The following is an 11,693-nucleotide window of genomic DNA, read 5'->3' as shown; positions in this document are numbered from 1 at the left end:
TATATACAGTATTCATCAGGGATAAGGTCATGAATATTTGATGCATGTACCTATCACCCAGCCTACCATATACACCCAAACAAGAAACAAAACTGCCACAGCTTGCAAACTCTTTGCCTTATCAGCTCTTCTGCTGTGACCCGGCAGGAAAGCATTTGTCTGCAGCATTTCCTTTGAATTACCGTGACGACGAAGGAGGGGAGAGTCAAAACCAAAGCACATTCTGACCTTAAGTGTTGGGATGGTTCAGTACATGAACTCATCTGTGTAATTAAATTTATGGTAGACTTTTGAAATCCTACACAGAGTCATATTTTTTTTACTTTGATCTATCATGAAATAATGCTGTTAACTTAGTAAAGTATCTCCTTTTTCCCAGAATATTACATTCATAAGCAAATGTTTTGCAGGACCATGTCACTGTCAGAACTAAGCAGTGGAAAGACCTTAAGTTCAGAAGCACTCATTTTTCTTAAACATTTGCAGTCAAGTGATTTATGTCGACTTTGGTGTGAAAAACTGAATACTTTCTGAACAGCACACACAAAAAAAATGAGTAAAAAGGTCAAGCTAGCTTTGAATTATGTGTTTTATGAACCATAACCAAGTAAGGCCATGTATATGTAGCAGAGATTAGCTAAAACGGGTGCTGAATTCAGGTATATTTACATTTCTTCGACTATCTGTTTTTGCTGGTGTGCAAAAGGACGATTGAGTTGGGAGTGACGCAATGAAATCAGAAATGAGTTTGCAGTTTTACATATTTGTAAAATTCAGATTGAAACATAAATCTAAGGTTTTGTTTCTTTTGCTTGTGTTGTTTCTAGAGGGGTGGGTGATTCTTTTTGTGGGATGCACTCAGCATGTCAAGGTTAAAACTGACTGACAGGCCATCACTCATGTTTAGGGCTAGTCAAACGCAGTGACAGAATGAAGAATGGAGGAGCTGATAAGACAACATTCAATGCCGGCTGCACAGATTTATTATTAGCATTTCCAATGCAAATGTGGGGTCTGATTTGTCCTTGTTATAGTAATGAAGTATACCCCGCAGTGTCTTGTGTTTGTAGAAAAATTACTGGTTATTTTTAGTCAACTTTTTATGTGTACTGCTCTTAATATAAAAAAATTAAAAAAAACTGGGCAGGTTAACGTTTTGTCTGGTCAACTAAGCATCCCTGAAAGCTAATTTTGTAGCTTATTTTACAGAAGCAGCTTTTTACATCTGTTGTTTTGAATGTTTTATGTTATGGTGCTTCGTCTAATGAATTTGGATTTTCACTAGCAGTCTTTTTTTAAGCTCTGTAATAAGTCAGAGAAAGAGCAAGACAATGGCTTGTTGAAAACTGGCAGTATGTGTCAAATCGGAAATGATGAAGCCATGTTTCAGGTGAAACATTATTGTAGTTTTCCTAACCTGATCAATCATCTTTTGGGACAACGTAAAAAGGCTGCCCTAGAGAAACTCCAGAAACAAAAGTATTTTCTTCCTCTGTAACAGATTTATCCTGTTGTTTTATTTTTTGGTCATATGAAAACTTTTTAGATCGTAAAACAAATGTAATTAGAGTCAATACAAATGCAGATAAATGATATTTCTTACCCAACGAAGTCAACCCAAAATTGAAAACAAAGTGGCTGGCACGTTTTGTTAGTCATCTGTGATATTGGTTCAGTTTCCCTGATTAATTTACCTGTAGACCTGGAGAATCAAGAAAGGGCATAAATTGAACCCTTCTAAGAACATGAAGTAGGCCAAAATTTAACAAATTTGTCCAAAATATTTAAGTTAAATAAAAAAAAAAAAATAATCAGAGAAATTATTCTTCTTAAAAAAAAGAGTTTTCCAGATTTCCTCTACAAGATACGTGCTTTATTGTTAATGTATGTAACAGGTACAAAAATATAAGCCAATCGGAGATCCTTATTTGAGGTTGCTAGGTAGAATTTGTTTTCTCCGAGGATATTCTTTTTGGTTCAGGTTCAAGCTAAAAATCAGCCAATCACGTCTTGGATTGCAGTCAGTGGGCGGGTCCTTCCCCTTCCACAGGTTGTTAGCTAATCTAACGATTTTTCTAAAAGTCTGGAGATGTAACAGTGGATAAATGTTCAGCGTACAAAGAATGTAGCCCAAAGCTACCAGTGTATTGCAGACTTTCTTTTTTTTGTGTGGCCTTTTTAAAATCATAATTAAACCATAAAAATGATCGCGGTGTTAAAGTTTGGCTAATGTGCAGCTTCGGTCCTGGATGCCGTGAACAAAAAAATGCTAATACAGCAGAGGTTTAACGGTCAGTTTTCAGAACATATCCCTGGAGTAATAATGACCAAATGGACGGTGTGGGTTTGGTTTCATCTGAGCGTTAATGGTGAGTAAAACCAGTTTTGTTTGTATTTAGTTGCCTCTTTTGTTACTTTGAATCAGACTGTCAATGGCCTTTTGAGTTTTTGTGTTCTTTACGGATCTCTGGGGTCCTTCACATTGATTTCTTAATAAATCTAACGCGAAATTATATAAAATTGCTCAATGTGCTTTAAAGATAAAGTTTAAGAGTTTTGACATTTATTGCAATGCTTTTATGGGACGTTGGGACATAATTTCCCTAGCAGACAGTGCAAGACATTTTATTTAAGGCTGCTAAAAGTGCTCCCTCCCCCACTTCATTTTCTATAAATGATGAACATTTTCTTCCAGAAAATATTTGTGGAGTCCGTTATTAATGTAACCATAAGACAACCACATTTTATTTGGTAGGTACCGCATTTATAAATCTACTGAAAGCGAATGACTCCGTTCCCTCTTAAGGAAGTAGTTCAGCTCTGCCGTTCATTTGGTTCAGGTGTCCAATCAGCACCTGGTACCAGTGTCATCTGTGTTGATTTTTTAGTTTAAGCTACCGTAAGTTCATCTTTTTGGTTCTATTTTGGCAAATAAACTAAACTACAGTATAATTCAACGAATGTGGAGACTTTAACCAGAACAAGTAGGTGTGAAATGAAGATACCCACTTTCTAACAATGCTTTTTATACAGTATGACTCAATCCAGATTTATCTTTTTATGTCTTTAGAGAGCACAGTGAGACCTTTACATTTTGGTTCGTGGCCAGAACGGCTGTAACCTGTGCTCAATGCTAAGGATTAAAAAGGTATGTTGTTAAAATAACTTATTGTGACTAACAGTTGTAGATTATATATATGTTTTTCCTTCTTTCTTTTCATTTTTATTAACTCTGTCATCAAAAGGCGGCCTGATTCCTGTAAACCAGCCAAGCTTACTACTGACATAACTATTTGGCAGTGATGAGATGTGTTGACATATTTTTGATACGCAGCTAGGGTAAAAATATTCCCTTACATTTGGATCACAAGAGTGTAAACTCTGGGGTTTTTTTTTTTTTTTTGTTTTGTTTTGTTTTCACCATTAGATGCAAATGACACACATGACTTCATCCCAGACAAGGGTCGCTGTAAGGTGATACCCCTCTCATTTGCAGCAGCTTCTGAATTTCACTAGACGTGAACAGCGTTCAAGCCAAAACATGCAGCTGTGATGTCAGAATGAGAAGCACCTAATGTGCATTGCAATGGAGTTAAACACTTAAGCAATTACTCAAGCAACGTTTTCGAGCGAACAGATTCCACCTGCTGACTCTGATCTTCAAACCGTCGGCTTTGGTATTATAACTCAGAGCTTTGAAAGGGTTGCTACATTTTTTAGACCTGTTATTGCATGTAAAGAGGAACATTTTTGCAGCAGAGCCTTGTTTTGGCAACGCTTTAAGGACAGTTGTGCCTGATGAGATTAGTTCAGAAGGGGAACGTGGTAAAAGATTGGGATGAGAATAAGGGGAGTGTTGTTTTGATAGCAGCTGAAAAGAGGCAAATATCTGTCAAAGTTGCATTATATCCTTCACTCTGAGCAGTGTAGGTAAACAGCAGGTGTGACATAGAAAAACAGTCATGAAAGCCAGAGTACAAGTTATATTCTCCCCCATAAAGAAACCCTGATAATTATGCTCCTCCATGTATTTCCAAAAAAGGCATTGAGGTATTCAGGACAGAGTGCAGAACATAAAATGCTTTTCAACCTGACAATTAAATTAAAAAAGCTGCCCAAGCAGGAAGCCTAGCATCACACTTGAGTTGTTTGTTTTTTTTCCTCCCCCCTCATAGTTAACAGTTCAGTTGCTTTGTCATTAAAAAAAATTACATTTAAAAATAGCTACTTCATAAATGTAAAGCCATTCAGAGGAATAAGCTCATAATAGGGGTTATTATGTGATTGCTCAGTGTTGTAAAACTTGGACTTTTAGCTGTGAAACGGAACGACGATGGATCATTTTGTGTTCCAGCTGTGGGTAGGGAGTATTTGAGAATAAAATTGCACGTTCAGCAATCAGTTCTGTTTACTGTGGTGTAAACCTAAGGGCTCTTTACAGTATGAACCCCTTTATGCTTGTAAAAAAAATCAACTTGTACGACCCGAAGAAAATGTTCTTCCCCGTTATAAAAAAACTAAGATGTTGGGAAGTTAAGTAGCTCGGTCCACGCTCTAAATCTGGCTTCTCTGAAATAAAATGTAATGTTCGTTTTCCTGAGTGCATCCTAAATGAGCTATGGCACAAAGGAGAAAGCAACTCATTCTACAAACTGTCAAACTAAGAAAAAAACTTTGGAAGTCATGTTATTCAACTTCCACTTAATAATATCACATATATTGTTTTAATAATATTTTTAGGAGGATTATCTGACAAAATATGAATGAAATACTCATACTTTTTAATGCAAAGCAATGTGTTTTACGTTCATATAGGTGAGTATTTATTTTTAAAAATGGCTGAAAAGTTGATTTGAACATTGAAATATTAGACATTTTTTTTACATATTAGAAATATTAGACATGATCCATATTATGTCTAGGGAAGATCCATATTAAAGCAATTGATAAAACTATGTGACACCATAAATATGAAGCAAAAGGTGCAGAAGCACCATCTGTTCTTCCAGTTTTCTTTAAAACACATTCTTATGTCCTTTCATCCCCCATGTCTCTCTCTCTCATTAATATTCAATGTAAATCCAGACATGTAATTTATAGTGAATTTTATTTTTCCCTCACTTTGCGGTCATTCCTGCAGTCACCCACTTGGTGGGGCTGTGAGGTGGAAAAGCTACTGTTACTGAAATTCATGAACACTCTAAATGTCAGGATTTATTCATGATTTATTTGTCACTTAAAGCTCATAAATACTGTTAAATATATGAGATTGGTAATTCGCCTGTAAATCCAGGATGTGCTTGAAGTGCTTCTTAAAAGATATTTTACTGCATGATCAAAGAGTGCTCAAAAGCCAAAACCGATAAATAACAGAAGAAATATGAGAGGATTTTTATCTGAGCTAACAAACCAGAGCTTTGTTCCTTGTTCCTTCACAGACAAATGACGCATCGGCCCTCCGGAGCCGTGTAGTCAGTCCACACCTAACCCTACTTCTTCTTCTTCCCCTCCCTTTAATCCCCCCTATTCCATCAAACCCTGCCACTCCCAATCATCACCCCCTTCCAAAGCCCCAACGAAACACTCGCTGCTCACTACAAACACTGACACACTCACCAGTTCTGAAAATAAACACTCCAGCACACACCTCCTTTTGTGTGTCTGACTCAAATCGGAGGCATTTTCACTTAAAATTCTTCTTTCCGAGCCGTGCAGCGTTTGAACTGCGACGCCCAGGTTTAAAGAAGGCGCTAATGAGCTGCTTGCAGTTCAAAGGTTTTAAGGTGTGGACCTAATCCTGATCCCGTAACCCAACTGGAATAAAATTACAGAAGGTGGCCCAGAACGCACGGTTGGAAAATCCTGATTTAACTGTCGGCTTTTTCGTTTTCTTTTTTACAGTGGCCTGGGGTACTATAATCGCTGTATGCTTTTCAAAACATTAGTGCCGATTGCTAAAAACAACGTGTAGATCATTGGAGCCGCTTTCTATGGAAACGGCTATCGGTGGCATCTGTGTGGCCACGTTTATGTCGAGAAGAACCACGTAATGAGAGTTTGCAGAGACTACCCGGAGGAAATCACAATGAGGAAACACAAAACCCCTCTGTTTAAACCAAAAGCACGCCAGCCTGCTTACAGAACGACCACTTGCAGCAGACGGTGCCATTCGAGATCTATTTAGAGATCGCTTTACTAAATTGAGCATTGTGTGCCACTGAGGCACCAAGCTTCAGCCACCGCAGAACATATGGTGTCTTGCAAAAGTGCTAACAGTTCTTGAAGTTTTTTTTACAGTTCTTTTTACAGTTCCCTAAAACCATAAATTTCACTGTTTGTTATTGAGAGTTTAGGTGTTATATTGACACAAAGAGTGCATAGCAGGTAACTGAAAGAAACGTTTCTTGAATCTTATATTGGTAAGAATCTGTGCTGTTTGCATTTGTATTCAGCCACCCTTACTCTGACGCCGCAAAATAAAACTCAGCGCAAAAAATACCCTTTAAAATGAGTAAGTAGAGTCCAATTGATTGTAATTTAATCTCTGTAAAAATTCAGCTGTTCTGTGGTGTTTTTTCTGCATTATGAAGACCAAGGAACGCAGCAGACAAGTCGGGGATAAGGTTGTTGGAAAATAATATCCTACATGTCGCATGGCAAAATCAGTTTCTATACATAACCCAAAAGTAATGCAGAAAAAGGTGATTCCACAAAGTACTGGCTGAAGGCTTCTCGGGGTTTTAGTTGTAAAAATATTTTTTACATTTTTTCTGTCCACTTCAGAATTATGCTCTAATTTCTCTGAAAAAAAAAAAAAAATCTCAATAAAATAGAAGTTTTCTTTTTCTTTTTAAGGCATCACCAACTACATTTGCACAACCAAACTTCATCTTCTTGTTTAAAGATTTAATCGCAGTACACGTAACCCCACAAACCGTTCTGTGTAAATCTCTGCATCTAATTAAAAATGTAACATCCAAGGTCATCCATGTTTTTATATCAAGAAGAAATTGATTGTGTTACCCGTCTTCCAGAGGGTCCAGGGTTAGCTGAGGAAGAGGAGAAACACCTGCTTGTTGCTTTTGTTCAGACGGTTTTCTCTAAAGATGTCTGAACTCTCCAACATGCTGCAGCTGGACATGGGAGGGGGCTGTGGAACTTTTTTGGCCTGTTTATTGTGGATTTTTTCAGTGCTGTTACCGGCAGCAGATGTCTTGTATACACCAGCAGCATTATCCTGCGGTGCGCTGATGTTGACATGAATATTATGGAGCTTTCCTGTAATTCTGCAAACCCAAATATTCTTCTAAATTTGCCGAGAATATGTTTAGCCAAAATGTGGACAGCTGACAACTGAGTTTGTGAGCACAAGAATGGATAGGGGGAAGACTCAAAGGAGTTTTTTTTTTTTCCTGACTTTTCTTCTGGTCTCTTGTAAAACCATAGCTGGTGTTAAAATGACTCTTACTTCTGCTGATTGCAGTCTAGGAATTTGAAAGCATTGTTGGTTGTTAAGCTTAGACAGGTTTTAGAACTTTAGATGGCTTTGAAATGATCCATAATTACTTGAATTTAAATGTTTCTTTAATTGAAATTTGACGTATTTATTGAAATATCTGGAACATAAGTCTTTTCATCATCAAAGGAAAATGTTTTGGAATATGTGGCAAATTCTTTTCTTTTTTTTGTAAAGCAACTTCTCATTTTAATTCAAGCCTGCTTCTGATTGGTTGATCAGTCTCTGACGATGGCTCCTTCCACAGAAGTGCAAAGTCTTGATGTAAAAAATGATGTAAAAAGGGCTGATCAAGCTTTAAAACAAATCTTTAAGGAATCTGAAATGTGTCCGATTAGTTTTTTAATTTTATTTACGGGATTCCTTCAGTCTGAGATTTCTTCACCTGTCAGATGCCAGCAAAATCTTGGTGTAGCAAGTTGTTTATCAACAAGGACAATTATATTTTCACTTAAGGCCAGTTTGGTTAGCATAGCCTTCATACCCTGATAAATAAAATCATATGAAAAGTGCTTTTTGCATTTCCTCAGTGCATAATTAAATTAAAGTGTGACAGTTTAGTTAAAAATTAATTTTTAAGGGAATAAATGCCTTTTAACAGCACAGCAGGTTTTGTTTTAAGACACATATGCAAGAAATGTACATTTTTAAACATGATTTGTGTGGCAGTTGTCGTGCTCTAGTGTGCCCCCTGCTGGACTGAAGGTCTTGAGCATTTGCTTAGTTTTGTTTTGGACCCACTTTTTTTGGGTGGCATGGTTTAATATAATCTTGTCAAGCATATTTTTCATTTATTTTAACTTGAATGTCGCTGGAAAGTAGATTTCTATATATTTTTTCCAAATTAGACTTCCTTACCTCCTGCTGGCTCTGGGTCTAGCCTGTTATTATCACCCCATGAAAAGTTCGTCAGGGAAAATAAATAGCTGTGATGATTATGTCTTTGGACATGTCAAAGCACAGGCCAAAAATGGCAGAAAATGTGCTTGATGAATCAAATTTTGTCATCCGACACCCCGGTGTTATAAGTCAGAGCCAGCTGGTTGAACCACTGCCTTATCAATTAGTCTGGTCTCGTTCTCCACTGAGCTTGTGCAGAATTTTTTCCGACTGGGACCATTTGCTGCAGAAATGCATGTTTATGTCAGAGGTAAAGTGGTTCCTTTTTTCACTGAACTTATAAACATTTTAGCATGCAATTAAGCATATTTTCAGAACCCAGTGAATGACAAACTATCTGGGACAAGAATGTAAATTGAAAATACTGGAGGAATGCCAACTGCCTCTTTAGTAATACAGGGAAATTTATCACTTCAGGGGGAAATTCTTGATGCTTTAGATTTGATTACCTCCAAATGTTTTGTTGTGTGAGCTACCTTTGATGAGTCGTAATCATGTTCTCCTGTGTTATTTCTGAAGCTGGCTGTAAAACATCAAATTGTTCAAAATACAAGCTGCTGAAATCATTTCACCCCCACAGCTGTAGTAAACACAAGTCGCAGTCGAGCTGAAACATGTTCTGCAACTTAGCCAAATAAAATCCAATGGGAAAGAGACTTTGTTTTTTTCTTTGCCCTCGAATATACAAAAGTTTCCTGTTACCGTATATTAGCCAGTTTATTCTGTGTGACCCGCTCTAAACTGAACATGACTTCTGTGCTACCTTCAGTCGCTGCAGTCACAGTTTACGTTTGGTTTCCAAGAGGTAATGTTGCCTCATTGAAGTTGAGCAGGAAGTCGTCTAAGTAGTGTTGTCTGGAATTTGCTGGAACATGCATCATGTGGGAATGACTAGAACTAAATGCAAATGTCAGTGATGGCTTCTGCAACTTTATTCAGCAGATACCCGGAGGATAAAATTGGGTGGTAACATTTAATTGGAGGTGAATTACAGCCCAAAGAATGGCACACTTTTTGTTTTTTACCCAAAAAGCAAGCAGAGCAATTACCCACAGCCTCATTTTATTGGACGTTGCATTACACTCCTCATGCTTTCCTCTTTTAAAACAAATCTTACTCTTGGGTTTCTCCCACTGTATATACAGTAGAGGAGCCTCTACATGAAATAACCTGCTGAGTTTCTCTGAATGCCAGATTCCTCCTCGTTTACTTTCATGCTGTTGAGTGGCGTTGTCACGAACTGTTAAGAGCTTTTCAGATTAAACCACATTCTCCAAACAGGCCTCCTCTGCTTTCCCTTTTCTTAGTGCCGTACCACACCAGTTTGTTGAAGTAAAACTTTAATTTTCTCTAACAAGAAAACTGCCAAGATGCTGTATTGGCATATCTAGCTCATAAAGCACTTATTGCAGGGCAGAGCACTAGTAGTTAGCCTGCGTGCACTAGTCTGCTTTGCAAAATAACTACGAGTTCTTTAAAACCTCAAAGCCTCTTAAACTTACAGTAGGTGAAGATAAGGCCATAGAGGCGTCTGTACTGTTACCTGTGGGAGCTTAGTAGTCAGAGCACACCACTGTTTTTAGCAGGTGTACTTGTTATTGTCAGAGAGAAGTGACGAGTTCAAAATGGACCTGTAGGTTTGTTCTGGGTCACATTAAACTATATATCCTGGCATGTTGGACAGAAAAAAATCCATCATGTCTACCATGATGGATGGAGACTAAAATAAAATTTTGTACATTTGCAAAACAAAATGTCCTTTTGTTTTGTAAGTTGACATTTGCAAACAGAAGGACATTGTCCAAGCACTTTTTTTCACTGTTTGACTTTAAACCAAATTTCAGATTATGCTTTCACTTTCTTGAAATGTATGGACAGTCAAATGTTACATTTTAGATTTTTGATCTCTACTTTTTAAGCATAACACAATTTATTTATTTATTTTTTAATACAAATGTTTTTTTTTCCAGTAATTTATTTTAAGGGCTTGCACCAAAAATGAAAAAATAGATTCCCTACAGCCCTGTCCACATTTTTTACACCTGGTAAAAAAAAAATTGGAAACAGAAATGTATTAAAGAAAAATTTGAATAATAAAAAAAAATTCATTTTTTATGAATTTTTTTTTTTTTTACAAAATCACTATCGCAATTGTTTACCAATATCTAATTACCTAAAGCCCCTTCCCCATTGTCAAGTGTCACTGGCTGATTCGGTGTGACCCAAGTTGGGTCCGTCTCCACTGGCAGTGTGTTCCTCACTATTGTGGGCGGGAACACAGGACTGTGGGTGGGGCATGAGCTCTCTGGAAACATGGCCGCTGTTTGCCTGTACACTGCAGGGTTTGAGATGTTGTTTGAAGAGTTGGCAAGATTCAGCCTTTCTTAATATAGTGATGTAAATCACAGGCCAATCATTGAATGCCATCTGCTGTCAGTCAAATCGCTTGCATGCGATGTACAGCTTGTATTACCTCTGAATTGGTTACGTAAGCCTGGGAAGAGCTGTGCAGGATTTGCAAATGGGGACGAATTTGGCTGGGGCGTATTGAGGCAGAACCGGTTAATGCCACGCCCATGGAGAAGCGGCTTAAATGAATTTAATAAGCGCATCTGAAGCATTTATAAATATCCACTTCCCTTTTTTTAATGTTGATGCTGATTGTCTCAGATGTTTTAATTAATGATCTGGAATCTTCTGTTTCATTGCTGTCTAATTTTGCCATTTATCTTACACTCATTAGTTCTAAGCCATAATTCGATGTTTCGTCTTTAAGAAGATGCTTTTTGATTTGACCTCAATCGTTTATCAGTATTTCTAATAGTTTTTGAAAAGCATAAACAGAAACATTCTGATTGTAGTTTAGAGAAGTAATCATTTTCCAAGTAAAGTCTTTGAGAGATGGAACAGTAAGTGATTTATTTTGATATTTTGAGCTGGAAATATTGTTTTAATGACAGCTCAACAGTGAGAGTGTCTGAGGTAAATTGAGTTTATATTCAGAAATTATCCTAAGCCATTTAGTTCAGCATTCAGTTGGAAAGAAATTCATGCAGTCATTAATATTAAGCTATAGCTAACATGAACGGATAATAATCCATTAACATTCCATAATCAATTAACTTCACTGGCTAATAATCAAAGCATCCTTTCACAGGTCAGTAGCTCACATACAGACTTCTGTTCACTCTTCATACATGACTTGAGTCTCAGACCAGGACTCAAAGTCTAAAACACAAATCTGCGTCGAGTCTGAAGTCTTTTATTCTCCAACTCG

At 37.2% G+C, this 11,693-nt stretch overlaps 1 long non-coding RNA gene across 1 annotated transcript; it reads left to right on the top strand.

Moving 5' to 3' along the window:
* Positions 1-1,892: 1,892 nt before the first annotated feature.
* On the top strand, positions 1,893-4,526 carry LOC106936102 (uncharacterized). The gene is made up of 4 exons (XR_001422055.1): positions 1,893-2,369; positions 3,071-3,148; positions 3,246-3,339; positions 3,428-4,526. It is a non-coding gene; the product is annotated as an uncharacterized LOC106936102 (long non-coding RNA).
* The last annotated feature ends 7,167 nt before the right edge of the window (positions 4,527-11,693 follow it).

Source organism: Poecilia latipinna, unplaced genomic scaffold, assembly GCF_001443285.1.
Source record: "Poecilia latipinna isolate Pla-1442-1.1 unplaced genomic scaffold, P_latipinna-1.0 Scaffold75, whole genome shotgun sequence".
Lineage (NCBI taxonomy): Eukaryota > Metazoa > Chordata > Actinopteri > Cyprinodontiformes > Poeciliidae > Poecilia > Poecilia latipinna.
Note: the sequence above shows the minus strand (reverse complement) of the source record. Positions and strands in the feature narration are given on the sequence as shown.